The following is a 22,464-nucleotide window of genomic DNA, read 5'->3' on the forward strand; positions in this document are numbered from 1 at the left end:
CATGGAGACAATCTAAAATTAATTTACCGTTATAACTAATGGTAGATTCTGAAAAGATTAAAATAAGATAAATTTATTAACTTTTAATTTATTAATTAATTAATTTAAATGAAACGAAAATTTTCTTTTAATTTTCTATTTTGCTTTATTATAAATCAACTTTTTTAATTTAAATTACTAATTTACTAGAAATATCAATTATAATATAGTATCAAGTTAATTTATTTTTCTAAAATTTAATTTGTTAAAATAAATATAAATAAGAAATTAATAATAAAAATATAAATTAATTAATTAAAAAAGATAGCGCATGATTTTCCATTTTTGGAAGTTAAAATATTGTACTTGGGATAAAGTTAATATTCCGTTATCTCAATCCTCAAATCCTCAATTTAACTTTTATAAATTATTATTTCTATGGAATTTGTTACAAAAGCATTAAAAGGAGATTTCAATTATATATGAAAGTTATTATAAAAAAAAAAATTGTATATGAAAGTTATTATTTTATTTTCTTATATTTTTAAAAAAATCTATATAAAATTTTAACTTGGGATAAAAATAAAACTAAATTATTGGAAAGCTAAATTTAATGATTAATTAAGGCTTTATTTGAGAAGGGGCATTACATATAATTTTTTTTAATCAACAAAGCTCAAAAAAATCTGGTAAATTCCAATTTAATACCTAATGTTTAGTGAAATCTTCTTCTTTTTTTTTTTTTTTGGTGCATTCCCAAGGAGGTATCCCAAGCCTTTACACATTTTGCTCAGCCCAGACTAATCCCCCTGCGCCAACTTGTGGGTGCCTCGAAGAAGCGAGGATGGTCGCCCTGTGTTTTAAAGCGCTCCATACACAACGCCCGGATCGAACCCGGGACGTTGCTTAAGGGAGGATGAGACCCAACCGCTCAACCACACCCCTGGGGTTAATCTATGTTTAGTGAAATCTTCAGTTTACTTTCTATATTTTTAAAACTCACCTATTAAATCTCTGATATTTTAATAAATCTATAAATTAGTCACTGCCATTAGAATTATCATTAATTCTACATTAATTTTAACTAAAATAATCAAAATGCTTATTACTTTATTTTCAATCTAAAATAATTAAATCGTTGAAGTTTAACAAAGCGTACCATTTATTACTTAGATTTAAACTTTATATATATATATATATATATATATATATATATATATATATATATATATATATTACAATTCATCATATATTTTTATAAATTTATCATTAAATATTATAATTATTTGCTAATAAGTCCTTATACTTTGCAAATTCATCCTTAAATTTTTAATTATTTATGAATAATCTTTATATTTTTACAAATTGATCCCTAAATTTATAATTATTTATGAATAAGTTTCTATATTTTTACAAAATAATCATAAATATTAAAATTATTTATGAATAAACCCTATAATTTTATAAATTGATACCTAAATATTAGAATTATTTACGAATAAGCGTTTATATTTTCACAATTTTATCCTTAAATATTATAAATATTTATGAATAATCCCTTAAGACTTTTGTAAATAAATCCCTAAATATTATAATTATTTACGAATAACCCCATATATTTTTACAAATTAATTATTAAATATTATTATTATTTAAAAAATAGTCCCTATATTTTTAAAAATGGATCCCAAGATATTATAATTGTTGATGAATAAGCCCCTATATTTTTAAAATAATTGATCCCTGAATATTATAACTATTTACAAATAACTCTCTACATTTTTACAAATTGAACCCTAAATGTTGTAATTATTATGAATAAGCCCTTATATTTTTAAAAATTAATCCCTAAAATATTATAGTTATTTATGAATAACTCCCTGTATTTCTACAAATTGATGTCTAAATATTATAATTATTTATGAATAAGCTCCTATATTTTTACAAATTGATCCCAAAAACTTTATAATTATTTTGAAGTAATTACCTCCCTATTTTTTACAAATTGATCCCTAAATATTATAATTATTTATAAATAAGCCCCTATATTTTTACAAATTGATTCATGAATATTATAATTACTTATGGATAAGCCCTTATATTTTACAAATTAGTCCCTAAATATTATAATTATTTACAAGTAAACCCCTATGTTTTTTACAATGTAATCCCTATATATATTTTTTTACTAAGGAACTGAGCCGATGTGGCTACGGTGTTAGTGTGAGCTATGAGGGAAGTGAAGATGAAGGAAAAAATGGGAAAAGGAACTCAGAGCCGATGTGGCTATAATTATTTATAAATAAGCCCCTATATTTTTACAAATTGATTCATGAATATTATAATTACTTATGGATAAGCCCTTATATTTTACAAATTAGTCCCTAAATATTATAATTATTTACAAGTAAACCCCTATGTTTTTTACAATGTAATCCCTATATATATTTTTTTACTAAGGAACTGAGCCGATGTGGCTATGGTGTTGGTGTGAGCTATGAGGGAAGTGAAGATGAAGGAAAAAATGGGAAAAGGAACTCAGAGCCGATGTGGCTATGGTGTTGCGGTGGCATCATCAATTGATAACTGAAAGGAATTGAGGAAGATGAAGGAAAAAATGGGAAAAGGAACTCAGAGCCGATGTGGCTATGGTGTTGCGGTGGCATCATCAATTGATAACTGAAAGGAATTGAGGAGTAGGGGATTTGAAGGAGAAATCGGGACTTGCATAAAATATTATATTATATTTTATATAAGATCAAATAAAATATTTAATGTTATAATTTAAATACATTTAATCAAGGGACTAAAGACCCGATATGGGACAAATATTTAGGGATCAATTTGTAAAATATAAGGATTTATTCATAAATAATTATAATAATTACATATTAATTTTTAAAAATATAGACTTATTCATAAATAAATATAATATTTAGGGATCAATTTGAAAAAATATATGGGTTTATTTGTAAATAATTATAGTATTTAGGGATCAATTTGAAAAAATACAGGGGCTTATTTGTAAATATTTGTAATATTAGGGATCAATTTATAAAATATAGAGGTTTATTCATAAATATTTATAATTTTTATGGATCAATTTATAAAATATGGGTGATTATTTGTAAATAATTATAATGTTCTAGGATTAATTTGTAAAAATATAAAGGCTTTTGTAAATAACAATAATAATATTTAAGGATTAATTTGTAAAAATATATGAGCATATTTGTAAATAATTATAATATTTAGGGATCAATTTATAAACATATAAGGGCTTGCTCGTAAATATTTATAATATTTGGGGATCAAATTGTAAACATATAGGGATTTATTCATAAATAATTATAATATTTTAGGTGTAGTTTGTAAAAAGATAGGGCTTATTCATAAACAATTTTAATATTTGAGGATTATTTTACAAAAATATAGGAGTTTATTCATAAATAATTATAAATTTAGAGATAATTTATAAAAATATACTTCTTCATAAATAATTATAAATTTAGAGATCAATTTATAAAATATAAGAGCTTATTAGTAAATAATTATAGTATTTAAGGATAATTTAAAAAAATATGGGGATGAATTAAAAAAAATTAAAATTTAAATCTCAGAACTAAACTATAGGTTTCGCAAAATATCAAGGACTTAGATGTTTCGAATTGAAAATATAGTTAAGGATATTTTGATATATTTGTTATAATTAATGGAGAATTAATTATTTCTAATGATAGATACTACATTGTAGATTTATAAAAATATTAAGCATTTAATAGTAGATTTTAAATATATAGGGACTAAAATTATAGATTTTACTAAACATCAGAAATTAAAATCGTAATTTATGTTAGAAAAATAACAATAACAATAGAATAGGCTTCGATCGTGTAGTCACTCTTCTTAAGGGAATTATGCCCCCTCACTTTGAGCAGATCCCTCCAGGATAACAAAGTCAAAACAGAGTTCTAGACAGCAATTCCAAAATTCTCCCAATAATGAATTAAAAAATAATAATGTTGGTTGTTAGTAGAAATGAAGAGAAGAGATAGAAGAGAAAGAGATAATTAAAATTTCTGTTCAAAAAACTTACACATCTTTTAAACAAATATAACAATTCACCTTGTATCTATTAGAATAATTATATCTGTTTACTTGCAACTTTTATAATAGATACAATGATTCACTTCATATCTCTTAGAAAAATTATATCTATTCACTTATACCTCTTAAAATAAAATAATTACATAATTTCATATACACCTCTTATAAAAGATACAATTGTTGGTAATGAACAACTTCTTTTGATGCCTTTTAATGAACATAAATAACTATTTTGATATGGGACAACCTTTATATTACTAACTATTTATAACAATCCCCCACTTAGTTAGTGATAAACAAAATCAACATGAATTAAGATTTATGCATACAGAAGGTGCCTTTCGAATTAAACCTACTATTAGTATAAATATTTCAAAATGTTATCAAAATTATTGGTTATAGTTAAATATTAAACCATAATTCCTATATGGACAAGATCGAAAATATTATACACATAAATCTTATCAACTTCTTTAACACATTTACCGTGAGCTTTAGCACCATTTTATGGCCTTGTGCTGCCTTTTGAATTCATAAACGCTTACCAAGTATTATTATCCAAACTTTGATAGAAGCAGCACCACTTTTTGTGTTTACATAGGTGAAGTTTAAACTTCTTGGTTCTAAACCAAACCCAGTATCTTCATTAAGAGTAATAAATTCTTGACCTCTTTTTCTTAAGCACTACTTAAATTTTAGTGCTTGCAAACTGTCACAAACTATAACTTGTTATTACCTTTTAAACCTTTAAAATTACTGAGCAATAATAAAGGTAAGGTTCCCATTACTAGTGACAAGTTAGAAAAATTTTAGACCCATCGCACATGTAGTGCTACTAATCATATCCCTTGGGAGCCCTTTGGTTAATGGGTCAGCAAGATTATTTTTTTATTTGATATATATAACTGTGATAATACCATTAGAAATTAATTGTCTAACATACTCATGTCTTCAAGCAATATGTCTAGACTTGCCATTGTAAATCTTACTAAATGCTCTAGACATAGTAGCTTCACTATCACAGTGCAAAGAGATTGCTGCCATTGGTTGTGGCCACAACTTTATATCTAACAATAAATTTCTTAGCCATTCTGCCTCTTTGCCTGCTACTGTTAAAGCAATAAACTCAGATTCCATTGTGAAATGGGTGATGCATGTTTGTTTCTTAAAAGCCCATGAGATAGCTCCTCCGCCTAAAGTGAATATCCAACTAGTTGTAGATTTATTATCATTAATATTAGTTATCCAACTAGCATCACTATAACCCTCAAGTACTGAAGGAAACTTATTGTAAAATAAGGCAAAAGACTTTGTCCTTTTAAAATAACTGAGAACTCTTCCAACAACTCTCTAATGATCAACACTAAGATTATGAGTATATCTTGAAAGTTTACAAACAGCAAAAGCAATATCTAGCCTAGTATAATGTATAGCATATATCAAACTGCCAATTACACTAGCATAATCTAATTAACTTATAGATCTTTCCAAATTTTCAACTAATTTGTTAGAAACATCAAAAGGAGTATTAGCTTCTTTAATACACAAATGATTATACTTGGACAGAATCTTATCCATATAATGAGATTGACTCAAAGCAAAACCCCCACTATGTTTTTTAATTTTGATACCTAAGATAGTATCCACTTCTCTTGTGTCTTTCATTTTAAATTGAGAAGCTAAATACTTCTTAGTATCATTCACACATTGCATGTTAGTTCCTATTATTAGCATGTCATCTGCATAAAGACACACTATTACACCATAATCTTTTGTAAATTTAGAATAAATACATTTATCTGCTCTATTATGTTTAAAACCATGTGATAATATCGCATTATCAAACTTTTCATGCCATTGTTTCGGGGCTTGCTTTAAACCATATAATGATTTTACTAATTTGCAAACTTTCTTTTCATTTTCAGGAAATACAAACCCTTCAGGTTGCTCCATATATACTTCATCAAGATCACTATTTAAGGATGCAGTTTTAATATCCATTTGATGAACAAATAAACTATAAATTGATGCTAAAGTGAATAACACTCTTATTGAAGTAATTCTTACCACAGGAGCATATGTATCAAAATAATCAACTCTTGCTTTTTGTTTAAAACCTTTTATAACTAGTCTAGCTTTGAAAGTTTATAGAGAACCATCGATCTTATATTTTCTCCTAAATACCCATTTGCATTCAATATGTTTAGTACCAGGAGGTAAATCTACTAATACCCATGTACCATTCGATAACAGAGAATCCATTTCATCATTTATTGCTTCTTTCCAAAAAGCAGAATCTCTTAAAGTAATTGCTTCACTATAAGATTTAGGATCCTCTCACATATTTAAGATAATAGGTATTTTATTTAATACCTTATCTCTACTACTTTCAACTAGGAAGATTATTGCTTGTGAAGAAATAAAATCAAAATCTAAGTTCTTTTCTTTACAAACTCTTTGACTTCTCCTAAGTTAAATAGGAAAATCAATTTGTTTTCATTTATTATTTGAAAAAGAACTAGAATTCAAATTGACATCTTGATTTAATGTACGATTTGTACCTTCTGTGTTTGAGTGTGGATTGATGTTTGTATCACCAAGAAAATTTGATTCTAAAAATTCATCATCTTTAGATTCTATAATTACATTAGAATCTAAATCCAATAATCTATATGCTTTTGAATTTTCAGTATATCTCACAAAAATACTTTTAAGAGCTCTAGGTCCTAATTTGGTTCTTTTAGAATCTGGAACTCTGTAATAGGCTATACAACCCCATACCCTTAAATAATTTAAGTTAGGCTTCCTTCGTTTCCATATTTCATATGGAGAGACTCTAAACTTCTTTGAAGGTATTTTGTTATGCACATGGCAAGCTATTAATAATGCTTCTCCCCATAGATTCATTGGTAATTTTGCATGCAGAAGCATAGCATTAATCATATCTACCAATGTTCTGTTTTTCCTTTTAGCTAAACCAATTTGTTGTGGGGTATAAGGAGCACTTGTTTGATGAATCAAACTATTTTTTTCACAAAAAGTAGAAATTCATTTGGAAAGTATTCACCTTCTCTATCACTATGTAAGATTTTAATCTTCTTTTCCAATTGATTTTCTACCGAGACTTTATAATTTTTAAACATGTCAAAAGCTTGATCTTTTATTCTCATTAAATAAATATGAGTAAATCTAGAATGATCATCTATAAAAGTAATAAAATATTTATTACCTCCTCTAGTTAAATGACCATTTAATTCACAAATATCAAAATGTATAAGTTTAAGCAATTCTGTTGTTCTTTCATTTTTTGGAAAATGTTTCTTAGTCATCTTTGCTTGTATGCGTATTTCACATTTTTCATATTTTTTTTTATTAATATTAGGAATCAATCCATTCTTAGATATATATTTAATTGATTGAAAATTAATATGTGATAAATGAGCATGCCATAAATTAAAAGAAGACTCAAGCATATAAACAGAAACATCTACTTTATTAATGTAACACCCCTATGTTCGGTAGTGTGTTCTGCTGTTCCGGTGACCAGTGTCTATCCAGACAGCTAGGATGCTTAGAATTATATTTAAATGTTAGTGAGGAGACATAAAATAGTGAAATACAAGAAAAACAAAGGAAAAATAATAGCAATGAAATGTCACCAAGTTAAACGAGCTAAAAACCGTAGCGATGGGTGACCGCACGGGGAAGTTACGGCGCAGGCAATAGCCGACCCCAAGACTGCAGGAAACCCTCAGAATTTAGTTTTGAGACATAATTAAAGACCTATTGAAGTGTAAATATCATTAGAAATATCAAAGAAAAATTAATTAATTAGTACAAAGAAAAACGAGAAATCGAGAAAACGACAAAAGTCGGTGTTACCGAAAAATCAGGAATACAACCCGAATAGGGGCATTGTGGTCATTTGACACATAGAGTTGGCTTTTGACCTAAATGTCAATGAAAAATAAATGGTATTACATTTGGGAAAATCAAATGAAAAATGGAATTAAAGATAAAATGTAAATTAAGAGAAACTAAGGTTAAAATTGCAATTTTTGAAACCTTAGATTATAATATCAGTAATCTAGTTTTAGTGGAGCACTAAGTGGATACATTAATACTTAAAATGAGGGCAGAATCTTCCACTCACTTCATCATCCTCACCAAGCTCTCCCATGGCCGAAAATGGTGTCCCAACTTCCCTCCATGGAAACCACCCATGCAAGCTTGAGATCACCTTCATTCCAAGCTAAATTCTTGAACTTCCTTCATTAATCTTTGCCTACACACCTTGGGTAGCAATAAGGGAGCAAGAAAGATAAGTTTTGGTAGAGTTTTGAAGAAGTCCAAAAGAGGTAAGTGGTTATTTTCAATTCTTGTTTCATTAAAAGTGTAACCAAGGTTGTGGGTAGTTGATTTATGGAAGAATTTTTTTATGTTTGATGAATTATTGGAGTTGAGCCATTTTGGCAGCCATGAAACCTCACCATGAATAGCTTGTCCTTGCATGTAAATGGTTGTTTGGATGTTGATTTAAATGTTTAATTGTATTGAAGTTGAATTCCATGTGTAAAGTTTGATTTGTAAGCTTGAAAAGTGAAAATGGAAGTTGATGGATATGTGTAAACTTGTGGTAGCCTCATGAAGAAGATTGAAGTATTTAAGTTCATGAAATATTGTTGAATTATGTTGCTTATGGTGGCAGCATGTGTATGTGAATAATTGTTTGGATTTGGACATGTAAATGAGGTATGTTCATGTGGTTAAATTGTGTAAATGGACTTGGAAAATTCTGGGTTATAATGTGTATGTTGAGAATGGTTACAAGCTATCCAAAATGACCAAAATGTGTTGTTAAGTGTGTTAATGGTATGGTACAAACTAGAATTGGCATGAAAGAGTTAGCTTGGTAAGTATTGAATGTGTAATTGGTAAGTGATGAAGAATGTGTAGCAGAGCAGTGTATGTTTTAGCTTAGAACCTTAAGTGTGTGACTTCAATTGGTATGAGACTAATTGGAGGTGAAACTAGGCACAAAATGTGCCAACTTTCATGAAGGAAGCTTACCTAAATTCTGCCTAGAAGGTGACTTGAAATATGACCAAATCCGGATTAGTGACTTGAAAGCCTAAAAATTGACCATTTGAGCAGCAGTTAGTGTTTTGACCATAACTTACTCAAAACAGGTCCAAATGACCTGAAATTTTTACCATGAATATTTTAGGCATAGATCTACAATTCTTATGAAGACACCAAAGCCTAGAAATGGCCAGAACCAAGCCAAATAGCTTGCACAAGTTTAGGTACCAAAACTGGCCGAACCAAAAGTGAACTAAAAATGACTTAAGCCTACCATTTTAGTGCATTCTGTCCAGCATTGGTAAATTGACCATATCTTGGTCTATACAACTTAGAATGACCTGAAATTTTGCCCCGCGTGCAATAAGACATAGACCTACAAGTTTGTAGTTTGGACCAAAACCCGAAAACCGAGGGAACTAGGTCGTCCGTCTAGGTCAAAATAGAACACCGAAATCCGTTAAATTGCAATAAAATGCAATACACTTGGAAATAAAATTGGTAACATATACCAACACTAAAGGGCTATAAAATGTGACATATTGGTAACATTAGAATTGACTCACTTAGAGTGCATCAAAAGTCAACATTATAGGTTGACTAATGAAATGAATTGAAGGAAATAGTACCAAGAAAATTTAAATATTGGATTTTATTGTTAGAAACAAATTCATTGAGTACTGAAACACTTTAAATTGTGTGTTTCAGTTGAAAAGGATATTGAAAAGCATAAGGAACACTGAGTCAAGGCCAAGAGGCATATTGTGTAGTTTTTGTTGTAAAGGAGATTTCGCCGGGTATACCGAATATACCATATTGTGTAGTTTTTGTTGTAATGTATGTGCACTGTATGTATATATTGTACTTGGTCTTGAGCAGTTGTAAACTAAAATTGTAAATTATTTTGGCTTGTAAAAATATTGTGACATATTATCTTATCTCAGCTTTTGGAAACACTGGAAAATTGATTGTTGAACTGAATTGATAATGTTGAGAAATTTATTATGTTGAACAAATTTATTGGAGTTTGGGATTGAGAAATATGTTGGAAGTGCTTTTTACAGGTTTTTGAAGAACTGTTTTATTCAAAATACGGATGGCACTCTGCCAAAATTTTTACAGAAATTATTAATACTTCAAATGTGTTATTTGGTTTCACTTCAATTAAAAATTTTTTTAACACCTGTAAATAGTGCTCACCACTGTAAAAAGAAGTAAGAAAAGATTTAAAATTCCTTGTAGTATATTTAATGAATTATCAGTAGACGAAGTTGGTAATTCATTAGGTAAACTACGGGATCATGTTATGCCTTACGGAGGAGTAGGGTGTGACATGTTTAAGTGGTATCAGAGCAAGTTTTTAAATTTTGTTTTTACCTGTAATTTGAATATTCTTTCTTCATAGTACAACTCTCAATGTCATATTTTAATACATACAGTACATTACATTATAAATATGCACTAACATGAGGAAATCTCCTTGTGTTATTGTTCAGGAGGTCTAAGATCCTCAAATCGACTATGGAAGAAGGGGATCGTTCAGTCGATCAATCTATAGAGGCTGAGGTACAAGGGAATGCCCCAGCCCTTCACAATGTGAGTGAATCAGTCGCACCAGTCCCCTCAGTACCACAGTTCCCTACTCAATTTGCTCAGCAAATGGGTGCGATGTTCCAACAGATGGCTGGTAACATGCCTACTCAAGCCCCATCGCAGACACCAATGGTTCAACCACAGCCTTCAGCTAGGCAGTACGACAAGCTGATTAAGTATGGGACTACTGAGTTCAAGGGGACAGTGAATCCGCTAGAGGCAGAATAATGGTTGAAAAGGATGGAAAGAGTTTTTAGGAAGCTGAACTGCACCTATGAGCTGAATTTTGAATACTCAGTCTCACTTCTACAGGGAGATACATATGACTGGTGGAAAACCATTCCCCACAGTTTGGTGGAACCCCCAGTGCTGACATGGGACGACTTTCTCAGAGAGTTCAGACAAAAATATGTCCTAGATGCCTATGTGGACCAGAAGCTACAGGAGTTCTTAAGTTTGAAACAAAGGAATAGAACAGTGGCAGAATATGAGAGAAACTTCTCTCGATTGAGTCATTATACAGGAAGCCTACTTACTACTCCTAGAGACAGATGTAAACGTTTTGAGACCGGGTTAAGGCCTAGTCTAAGAATGCAAGTTGTGGGGTTTTGACACTAGAACTTCTCAGAGCTAATATCGCAAGCACTGGAACTGGAAAAAATTAAAAATGAAGATACAGTTAAAAAGGGTACAGCAAAAAAAGAGAAAACTAGAAAGACTACTAATCAAGTTCCTGATAGTGGGTCAGGAAAGAGGAAGCACTTTGGAGGATCTAGCTCACACGAATCGGGTAGAGATAGATCTTTTGGACAGCAACCACCCCGATCAGATCAGCAAACTCAACAGAAACCCAGAAATGCACTGTCAGATTGACTTTGTGAAACTTGTGGTAAACCATAAAGTGGGTTATGTTATAGAGCCATTGGAGCATGTTTTAATTGTGGAGAAACTGGTCATTTTGGTAGGGATTGTATAAATCCATGCCGTTCTGGATCATTTACTACACTAGAGGGATCAACCCAAGTTTCTATCCCAAAGAGTTCACCATCAGTTAGTAGAGGCAGAGGTAGAGGTAGGGATAGTACACCTAGAAGTCAGAGTACTGTGAATCAGTCAGAACAGAGTAATGCTTCAGCTAGAGTATACGCTATACGGCAGAGGGAAGAGGCTGAAACTTTTGACATTGTTGCTGGTACTTTCTCAATTAGTAACTAAGATATATATATATATATATATATATATGTATGTATTGTTTGACCTGGGGTCTGCATACTTTTATGTTAGTGCCAGTATTGTTTACCTTCCTGCTGTCCCTTGTATAAAAAAAAAATTTATCTAAAAGTAAGTTACAGTAATGGAATTGCTCTAGATGAGGGCAAAGATGTTACAGTTAGTAATTGTCAGTGGATATTGTAATCAGAATAAGTTTCGGATATTAGTGAATTTGAAAAGGATAAAAGATAGGAAAGTTTGATCTATTGGGATGTATCGTAGTAACTATGCAATGTTCTTGATGTTTATACTGTAAGCTACAGATTACAGTACTAACTTGAGATTATTGTGTAGAGCTACGTACTACTCAATAGTACACCAAGATGAGAATAGTTGCCAACAGCATCTGTATTGGTATAGTTATGTCAGGATAAAATTTTATTGTTGGAAATGAGTTTGGAAATTCTACTTAGGGATTTAAAACTCAAAAATTAGAATATCGAAAGGTTATAGTTTAGTACAAAAGGAAGTAAGCTATAGAATATTAATAGATAAAAAAGAGTTGTGGAAGTAAAAAAAAAAAAATTGAACAGTTGGTTCAGATATAACAAAAATGTTACGAATGTGAGTAAGATTGTTGACTATAATGGTCAAAGGACCCATGGTTAGATAAGTAATTTTAATACGACCATAATGGTCATTCAAAAAGGGAACATGAATCAAAATATTAGACGGAACGATAGTAAGAAAAGATTAGTGCTGTATAAACAAAGTAAATGTTATATTAGATTGTTAAAAGTTTTGCACAAATTCAGAGGAAAGAAGATTATACGATCATATAGAAAGGAGAAAATAAATGTGTGAATATTGTAAGACGGCCATTGGGTAAAATTTCAAAAACGAAATTTATTTTAAGGGGAGGAGAATTGTAACACCCCTATGTTCGGTAGTGCGTTCTACTGTTCCGATGACCAGTGTCTATCCGGACAGCTAGGATGCTTAGAATTATTTTTAAATGTTAGCGAGGAGACATAAAATAATGAAATACAAAAAAGGAAAATACAAGAAAAACAAAGGAAAAATAATAGCAATGAAATGTAACCAAGTTAAACGAGCCAAAAACCGTAGCGATGGGTGACCGCACGGGGAAGTTACGGCGCTGTTAATAGCCGACCCCAGGACTGCAGGGAACCCTTAGAATTTAGTTTGGAGACATAATTAAAGACTTATTGAAGTATAAATATTATTAGAAATATCAAAGAAAAATTAATTAATTAGTACAAAGAAAAACGAGAAATCGAGAAAACGACAAAACTCGGTGTTATAAAAAAATAGGGAATACAACCCGAATAGGGGCATTGTGGTCAGTTCACACCTAGAGTTGGCTTTTGACCTAAATGTCAATGAAAAATAAATGGTATTACATTTGGGAAAATCAAATGAAAAATGGAATTAAAGATAAAATGTAAATTAAGAGAAATTAAGGTTAAAATTGTAATTTTTGAAACCTTAGATTATAATATCATTAATCTAGGTTTAGTGGAGCACTAAGTGGATACATTAATACTTAAAATGTGGGCAGAATCTTCCACTTACTTCATCATCCTCACCAAGCTCTCCCATGGCCGAAAATGGTGTCCCAACTTCCCTCCATGGAAACCACCCATGCAAGCTTGAGATCACCTTCATTCCATGCTAAATTCTTGAACTTCCTTCATTAATCTTTGCCTACACACCTTGGGCAGCAATAAGGGAGCAAAAAAGATAAGTTTTGGTGGAGTTTTGAAGAAGTCCAAAAGAGGTAAGTGGTTATTTTCAATTCTTGTTTCATTAAAAGTGTAACCAAGGTTGTGGGTTGTTGATTTATAGAAGAATTTTTGATGTTTGATGAATTATTGGAGTTGAGCCATTTCGGCAGCCACGAAACCTCATCATGAACAGCTTGTCCTTGCATGTAAATGGTTGTTTGGATGTTGATTTAAATGTTTAATTATATTGAAGTTAAATTCCATGTGTAAAGTTTGATTTGTAAGCTTGAAAAGTGAAAATGGAAGTTGATGAGTATGTGTAAACTTGTGGCAACCTCATGAAGAAGATTGAAGTATTTAAGTTCATAAAAAATTGTTGAATTACGTTGCTTATGGTGGCAGCATGTGTATGTGAATAATTGTTTGGATTTGGACATGTAAATGAGGTATGTTCATGTGGTTAAATTGTGTAAATAGACTTGGAAAATTCTGGGTTATAATGTGTATGTTGAGAATGGTTACAAGCTGTCCAAAATGACCAAAATGTGTTGTTAAGTGTGTTAATGGTATGGTACAAACCAGAATTGGCATGAAAGAGTTAGCTTGGTAAGTCTTGAATGTGTAATATGTAAGTGATGAAGAATGTGTAGCAGGGCAGTGTATGTTTTAGACCTTAAGTGTGTGACTTCAATTGGTATGAGACCAATTGGAGGTAAAACTAGGCACAAAATGTGCCAACTTTCATGAAGGAAGCTTACCTAAATTCTTCCTAGAAGGTGACTTGAAAAATGACCAAATCTGGATTAGTGACTTGAAAGCCTGAAAATTGACCATTTGAGCAGCAGTTAGTTTTTTGACCATAACTTACTCAAAACAAGTCCAAATGACCTGAAATTTTTATCATGAATAGTTTAGGCATAGATCTACAGTTCTTATGAAGACACCAAAGCCCAAAAATGGCCAGAACAAAGCCAAAAAGCTTGCACAAGTCCAGGTACCAAAACTAGCCGAACCAAAAGTGACCTAAAAATTACCTAAGCCTACCGTTTTAGTGCATTCTGTCCAGCATTGGTAAATTGACCATATCTTGGTCTATACAACCCAGAATGACCTAAAATTTTGCCCCGCATGCAATAAGACATAGATCTACAAGTTTGTAGTTTGGACCGAAACCCGAAAACTAAGGGAACTAGGTCGTCCGGCTAGGTCAAAATAGTACACCGAAATCCTGTAAATTGCAATAAAAGGCAATACACTTGGAAATGAAATTGATAACATATACCAACACTAAAGGGCTATAAAATGTGACATATTGGTAACATTAGAATTGACTCACTTAGAGTGCATCAAAGGTCAACATTATAGGTTGACTAATGAAATGAATTGAAGGGAATAGTACCAAGAAAATTTAAATATTAGATTTTATTGTTAGAAACAAATTCAATGAATACTGAAACACTTTAAATTGTGTGTTTCAGTTGAAAAGGATATTGAGAAGCGTAAGGAACACTGAGTCAGGGCCAAGAGGCATATATCAGAGGTCTGTACACAATACTTTTTATATTCACTGCTTTTACTAGAAAATTTATTTGGAGAAATGAGTTATGAATAATTTTTTATTATTTTAGCTTTGGGAATATTATTTGGAAATTATTGTGTTGCCCACTTTGCAAATGAAAATTTTGAGATAAAATGTGATTTGTTGTTTGTACGAAATATTGTGATTTGGAATTGTTTTGATTCACACTTGGCATGACAATTACTATGTTCCTCCTCCATTTATGGGGTGAGTGTGATTATATTCCTCCCTCTTTGACTTGCCAGTCTGAGGTGAGTGTGGATGAGTTCTCATTATCTAGCTAGCTTTCTCCCTCATTGATTTTAATTATTGGGGTGAGTGTGCCTTGTCGTGATGCACACACGGCATGTTCGGAAAATTTGTGTCATGACCTAAGTTTGTGTTATTGATTGGCAACACTGTGTTATTCAATTGTTTGATCAAATTTGTGTTATATGAGCTTTAAAAATCGTGACATGAAATTGTGAATTATTTGAATTGTAAATTGTCAATAAAAGTTTTATATACCGCATTTTAAATTGTTATTGTGTACCACTGAGTAAATTCTACTCAGCGATAGCTTTTTCATTGTTGTCGCAGGTAGACAGACGGATAGAGCAGCAGAGTAGGCTGCTTGTACCACATTTTGAGATTTCGCCAGGTATATCGAGTATGCCATATTGTGTAGTTTTTGTTATAATGTATGTGCACTGTATGTATATATTGTACTTGGTCTTGAGTAGTTGTAAAATAAAATTATAAATTATTTTGGCTTGTAAAAATATTGTGACATATTATCTTATCTCAGCTTTTGGAAACACTGAAAAATTGATTGTTGAACTGAATTGATAATGTTGAGAAATTTATTGTATTGAACAAATTTATTGGAGTTTGGGATTGAGAAATATATTGGAAGTGCTTTTTACAGGTTTTTGAAGAACTATTTTATTCAAAATACGGATAGCACTCTGCCAAAATTTTTACAGAAATTATTAATATTTCAAATGTGTTATCTGGTTTCACTTCAGTTAAAAAAAATTTTAACACCTGTAAATAGTGCTCACCACTGTAAAAAGAAGTAAGAAAAGGTTTAAAATCTCTTGTAGTGTATTTAATGGATTATCAGTAGAAGAAGTTGGTAATTCATTAGGTATACTACGAGATCATGTTATGCCTTACGGAGGGGTAGAGTGTGACAATTAATACTTAATTTGAACATTCCATCACATGAAAATCCCTGTCGAACAAATACACCATTTAAAGAGAATAACTTTTTCTGCTTCTATGATAGCCTTCAGACCCTTTTTGCATTATAATTGTTTTGAAATTAGACTCTTCCTCACGTTCGGAACATGAAAAATATTTGTTAAAATTAACTTCTTTCTATAAGTGAATGGAAGTTCAATAGTTCCTTTTCCAAGAACCATGGTTGTGCTTGATTTCCCATCAGAACTTTTTCATCTTTTGCTACAATTTCATAATTTTTAAACAGATTTTTGTTATTGTAGACATGAATAGTAGCACCAGAATCATACCACCAATCAACTGATTTCTCAATTATTGCCATATTGTATTTTGTTACCATACTGATATTAAGTTTAGAAACCATGGCAATAATTTCTGAAATAGATGGTTTATTTTCAATGACATTTACTTTCTTTTGACCAGCACTTTCTTTCAATTGTAACTTCTTATAGAACCTACATTCTTTCTTAAAATGACCATTTTTTCCACAGAAAAACATGACTTGTTTTTCTTATTATTTGCATAATCAAAACTTGAAGCAACAACGGTATACTTCCTCTTTTTTCCAGACTTGGTATTTCTAGATTTCTTAGTACTAGACTCTATATTATTTACCTTAGTACTAGATTCTAAAGCAAATTTATTCTCATGAATGCGAGTCTCTTCTTCAATACGAACATGCTTTATAAGTTGGTCTACAGTAAAACCTTCAGAAGTGTGCAATAGTTTCTTTCTATAATCATTCCAAGTGGTGGGCAATTTTGTAATCACAACAGCCACTTGATGTTCTTCAGATACTTATATTTCAAATCTTTAAGTCTAGATACCAAAATAAGCATTTCATCTACTTGATTCATAACATATTTATTTTCTGACATTTGAAACTCAAAAAACTTCATACTTAAAAATCTATCTGTACCTTGTTTTTCAGAAGTATACTTATTTTCTAAGGCCTGCCAAATTTCTTGTGGAGTTTTGATAGGTCAAAATAAATCATATAGCCTATCAGAAAGAGAATTCAGAATAAACCCTCTGTATTGAGCTTTATCCTCTTTACATTTCTTTCGAGATGCTGTGATTGTTGCATCCTCACTATCAGATGGTTCAGGAATTTTGGGCAAATTGTCACTTAACAAATATGCAACACCCAATTCAATAAGCAAAAATTATAATTTGTCCTTCCAGTGAGTAAAATTAGTTTCATCAAAGCGCTCCAGTTTGAAGACATTAGAATTGATAATTTTGTTGAAAGCGAAATTAGAAACACCGATACTAGAAGCCTCCATTGTTGTTTAATTCCCTTAAGATTGTTAGAAAAATAACAATAACAATAGCAATAGACTTTGATCGTGTAGTCATTCTCCTTAAGGGAATTATGCCCCCACTATATTGCTACCTAGTAATTTGAGCAAATCCCTCCAGGATAACAAAGTCAAAACAAAATTCTAGACAGCAATTCTAGAATTCTCCCAAGAACAAATTAAAGAATAATAATATTGATTGTTAGTATAAGTGAAAATAAGAGATACAAGAGAAAGAGATAATTAAAATTTTTGTTCAAAAAACTACTGCTATTTATAAAGCATTTACATCTCTTTTAAACAGATATAACAGTTCATCTTGTATCTATTATAATAATCATATATGTTTACTAGCAACTTTTATAATAGATACAATGATTTGCTTCATATCTCTTAGAAAAATTATATCTGTTCACTTATACATCTTAAAATAGAACAATTACATCAGTTCATATACATCTTGTCGATACCATATTTTGGCCGATCCCCAAAATCAATAAAACTTTGAAACCGATCCCCAGTACTAAGTCTCCCTTTGACAGCTAACTACATTTCCGATCTCTCTTTGCTAGACAATCACATTTTCGATCTCTCCTCACAAAGAATTGAGTCGATGCTAAATCCTCATCAGTCAAAGCCTTACCGATCTATTAAATCACTCACTGATCCCTCAACCCATTGTCGAATCTCCTGAACAGTCAAGTATATTCCTGATCTCTTTTGACAAACGAAATGAACTGACCAGTTTTATTGCCGATCTCCCTTAGGAATAATCAAAGGTTCCATTCCGGTTCAATGATGATCTCGATCTTGAATGTTCAAGCCAATTTTAATCAAGTTCCGTTTAACGTTGGTTCTCTACCGATCTTATGCTCATTGTGTTTTCCGATCTCTCACACTTAGGTTAATAATCACTTTCAGTTATTTCAAGATATTCAAACAATCAAGTGTTTAATAATTTAGAAACTTTTCGATCATAGCCATTCATCGAACAAAAGAGGCATTCCATTTCATTTCATTTCAAAATTTGTACAAGTTATTCAGCTGGAGGATCACCCCCAGCCTGATCTACATTTTGTCCATCTTCTCCCTCACCCTCAGCCTCCTCCTCACTATCCTCACCCTCGCCTCCGGGAGCCAGGTCGGCCATCCAAGAGAAGTCCTCCTCTGGGTAACGCTTCTGGAGTTCGGCCAAGAGATCCTTGTGAGCATTCACATAAGCACCGGTTATTCCTGTCACCATCTCTTCATCTTTTGCCTTAAGCTCCTCAGTAAGGTGAGCGACCTGAGCAGCTTCGTTGGCCTGGAGCGCCTGGACTTCTCCGAGAGCATGATCCCTTTCAGCCAGAACATGAGCCTGTTCGGCCAGCTTATCCTCATAGTACTTCATACGCCCCTCAATTTGAGATATGTAATCCTGAGCGGATGAGAGTTGGGATCGGAGGGAAGCCACTTCTTGACCCTTCTTCTCGACCTCCTTACCCAGGCGGTGAGCCTTTTCCTGGACTATGTGCTGGTTCACCAGGCACTCTACATTCAGACTCATGGATCGGGTCAGGATATCGTCAAGATTGTCCGGAGACAGTCTGTCCCGATCCTCCCGAAGGCAGATGGAAGGCCCCAAGACTTTGGCAAAACCTAGGTTCTCCCGAACAGTCCGGTTCTTCTCCAAGGAAGCGATCAGCACTTGAGCGCCACAAAGAGGGGGCCTCGCAGAAGGTTGAGAAGGACCCCCTTCTGTGCTTGGAGCAACTGGAAGAGGTGGAGGCGGCTCTTCTCGTCAAGGAGGAGATCAGACAGCTTCTGTGATCGGCGGTCCCGAAGGTCGAGGCGGGCCTCCTTGTATCTCCCCAGGTTCATGGCCGGGTGTTTGAAGCAGTTCCGAACGCTTCATCTCTTTCACCTTCCGGGAAATCTCTCTTTCTTTCTTCCACTTCCTGGAACCCTCACCACCCGCCATACCTGCACAAAGAAGAGGTCAGTGAGATCGCTAAGGTCCTGAGATCTGAGATGTAGAAAATACCAATGCCGAGGTCAGAGAGCGGAAGTTCGCGATCTTGGCCAGTGATCAGCTGTATGGTCCAATGGTGCAGCTCGGCAGTCACCGCATCTAAACAGGAGAACTTCTGAGTGGCCGCCTGATTCTTCAGTTCCATCACTATTAGGCTTTCCTCCTTGTTCAGGGTAATACGCCGAATCAAGGGCCCTGGTGCCACCAACTACGGGGAAGTCCTCAAAGCGATTCAATTTTTCTCCTCGAATGAAGAAGCGGTTCTTCCAGCTTCTTAAGGGAGGAGGGCGGTCGGTAAAGAGCCCACAATGAGGCTTCGCTGAAAGAACCAAATGCTCGCCGCCCTTTTGGCCGCTTAGCACATGCGATTCGGCGAACACCTTTGCCGTAGGACTGATTCCCTTAGCTCGGCACAGGCCACGGAAGGCTACTAAGATCCGCCACGAGTTAGGGTGAACTTGAGCAATGCACACTCGGTGATATTTTAGGACCTCCTTGAAGAAGTCGTCCAGAGGGAACCGAAGACCGCCTTTAATCGTTTCCTCGTATACCATAATCATGTCATTCTCTTCAAAGAAGTGATCGGCTCGGTGATCGCCGTGACACCGGATAAGTTCGTACGAATCAGGACAAATATTGTACTCCTGGCTGAACGACTGCAAATCGGTTTCTTGAAGGACCGATGGCAACTCGTCCATAGGAAGATTCTCCCTCCCTGAAGAAGGTGCATGCCTTGATGGTGCGATCCGCCCCCGAGCTGGAACGGAAACCCTAGGAGGTTCTGGTTGTGTCCTTGGCCCGACCACCTCTACTTCATCGGACGACCACGAGAATTGAATGGAAGGAGGGCTCGTCGCTCTCTGACCTTTGGCGCCCCTCATTTTCAAAGGAAATAAAGAATTTAAACTAAAAGGAAGATCAAAGCCCTTACCGGAGTCTGATCGGCGTCGGAAGAACTTGAGAAAATGAGAGAACTTTGAAGTTGTGAGCAAGAGACTGAAAATGACATACAGGAGCAAATGGCTAACCCCCACCCCTATTTATACTCGTCCGAGCATTTAATGCTCACGAGGTTCCAGGCAGCGCATCAGTTAGCGGGACTCGCCAGCTGTTCTGACACGTCTCACGCATATTCCCAAGATTCCATGAAGGGATCGGTTAATTATAGAGTGGCAGATCAAGGTATTACGGATCGGATAAGTGTCATTCAAATGAAGAATCAGATCGGATAATCACATTAGAGATCAGAAAATAATCAATAAGATGATAATCGACAAAATAAAATCTTTATTTCCAAAAGATCGGATTACATCATTTGGGCGATCTCAAGAAGATCGGACTACATTTTCAAAAGTCAGATTACATCATCTGGGCGATCTCAAGATCGGAATACATTAGAAATCTGATTACATCAAAAGGTCGATCTCTAAAGATCAGCGGAACATCCTATCTAAAAGAGGCCTATGTCAAAGCCTACATTGTGACTGATCCAAAGGGTGTAACCGACAGCGAACTGAGCCGCTGTCGGAACACCCAATGTGGAGGGAAACCGCTGTCGGAACACCCAATGTGGTGAGAAGCCGAATAAACTCGGAAGAGCAACCGCCAAGGGTCGGCAGAACATTAGCAATTTGCTCAGCCAAAATCGGTTCGCCGATTATTCCAGTTGAACGACTCGAGATCGGCACGATCGAGGTCCGCAATCCAGATCGGTCAATTGATCCAGTTCTCTCACCATCATCAGATAAGGTTATCGCTATTATTCGATCACCGGGATCGTAAATTTTCAGTCGAGGAATAAAGAAGTCCATCGGAAAGGGATCAAAAGCCACAGTCGTAGACGGAACTACTGCCGGAACAGTTAGAGCAAGAAAGTAAGAAGGAAGAGAGGAAAATCGAATGAGAGAAGTTTATTCTGTCAGGGGTATATATAGGGAAAAACTAGGCATTTATTGCTAAGCGTAAACGGCGGGACGCCGGGAATCGAGGGGAAATTAATGCTTTGACCGGACCAGGCCTGAGTAAGGAAAGGATCGGAATGATAGAGATCGGAAGAGGGGAGACCAGTATGAAACATCGGAAAAGGAGCGTGTCAAGGAGATCAGAAAGAGAGAAGATCGGAAGGCAAAGAGGATAAGACAAATCCCAATAACCATCGTCAGAATCAGAGCCAAGGTAGTTAAAGCGTTGCAAATCTCCACCGCACGCCTGAGAATTGCCCACAATGCTGACAGGTGCCAGAGTATGTCATGACAGTCCTGTACATCCCAATCTCCACCGTTGGTCTCACTTGCAAGGACGAGTCCAGAGCCTTTGGATCAAAGAGGAAGACGACAAGACCGGCGCCTTTTATTCCCAGCCCTTGGACGCCCAGGTCAACGAAGTTTTGGACCGTCAGATTAGAAGAAGAAAAGGACAAGTATCCTGAGAATGATCTCGGCCGTTCATTTTGATTCGCCTTAATTCTCAAGCATCCGATCATGTCCTTTGAAATCCTGAGCCTCCGTCTCCCTCAAAATAGATCTTGACCCTTCATGGAGGGCACCCGGTTCCTATAAATACCTGCATGAAAAACTGTTCAAAGGATGAAAAAAAAAAGACAAAAAGGCAGTGACTATAGTGGAAGAA

This window comes from Hevea brasiliensis, chromosome 9 (genome assembly GCF_030052815.1).
Source record: "Hevea brasiliensis isolate MT/VB/25A 57/8 chromosome 9, ASM3005281v1, whole genome shotgun sequence".
Lineage (NCBI taxonomy): Eukaryota > Viridiplantae > Streptophyta > Magnoliopsida > Malpighiales > Euphorbiaceae > Hevea > Hevea brasiliensis.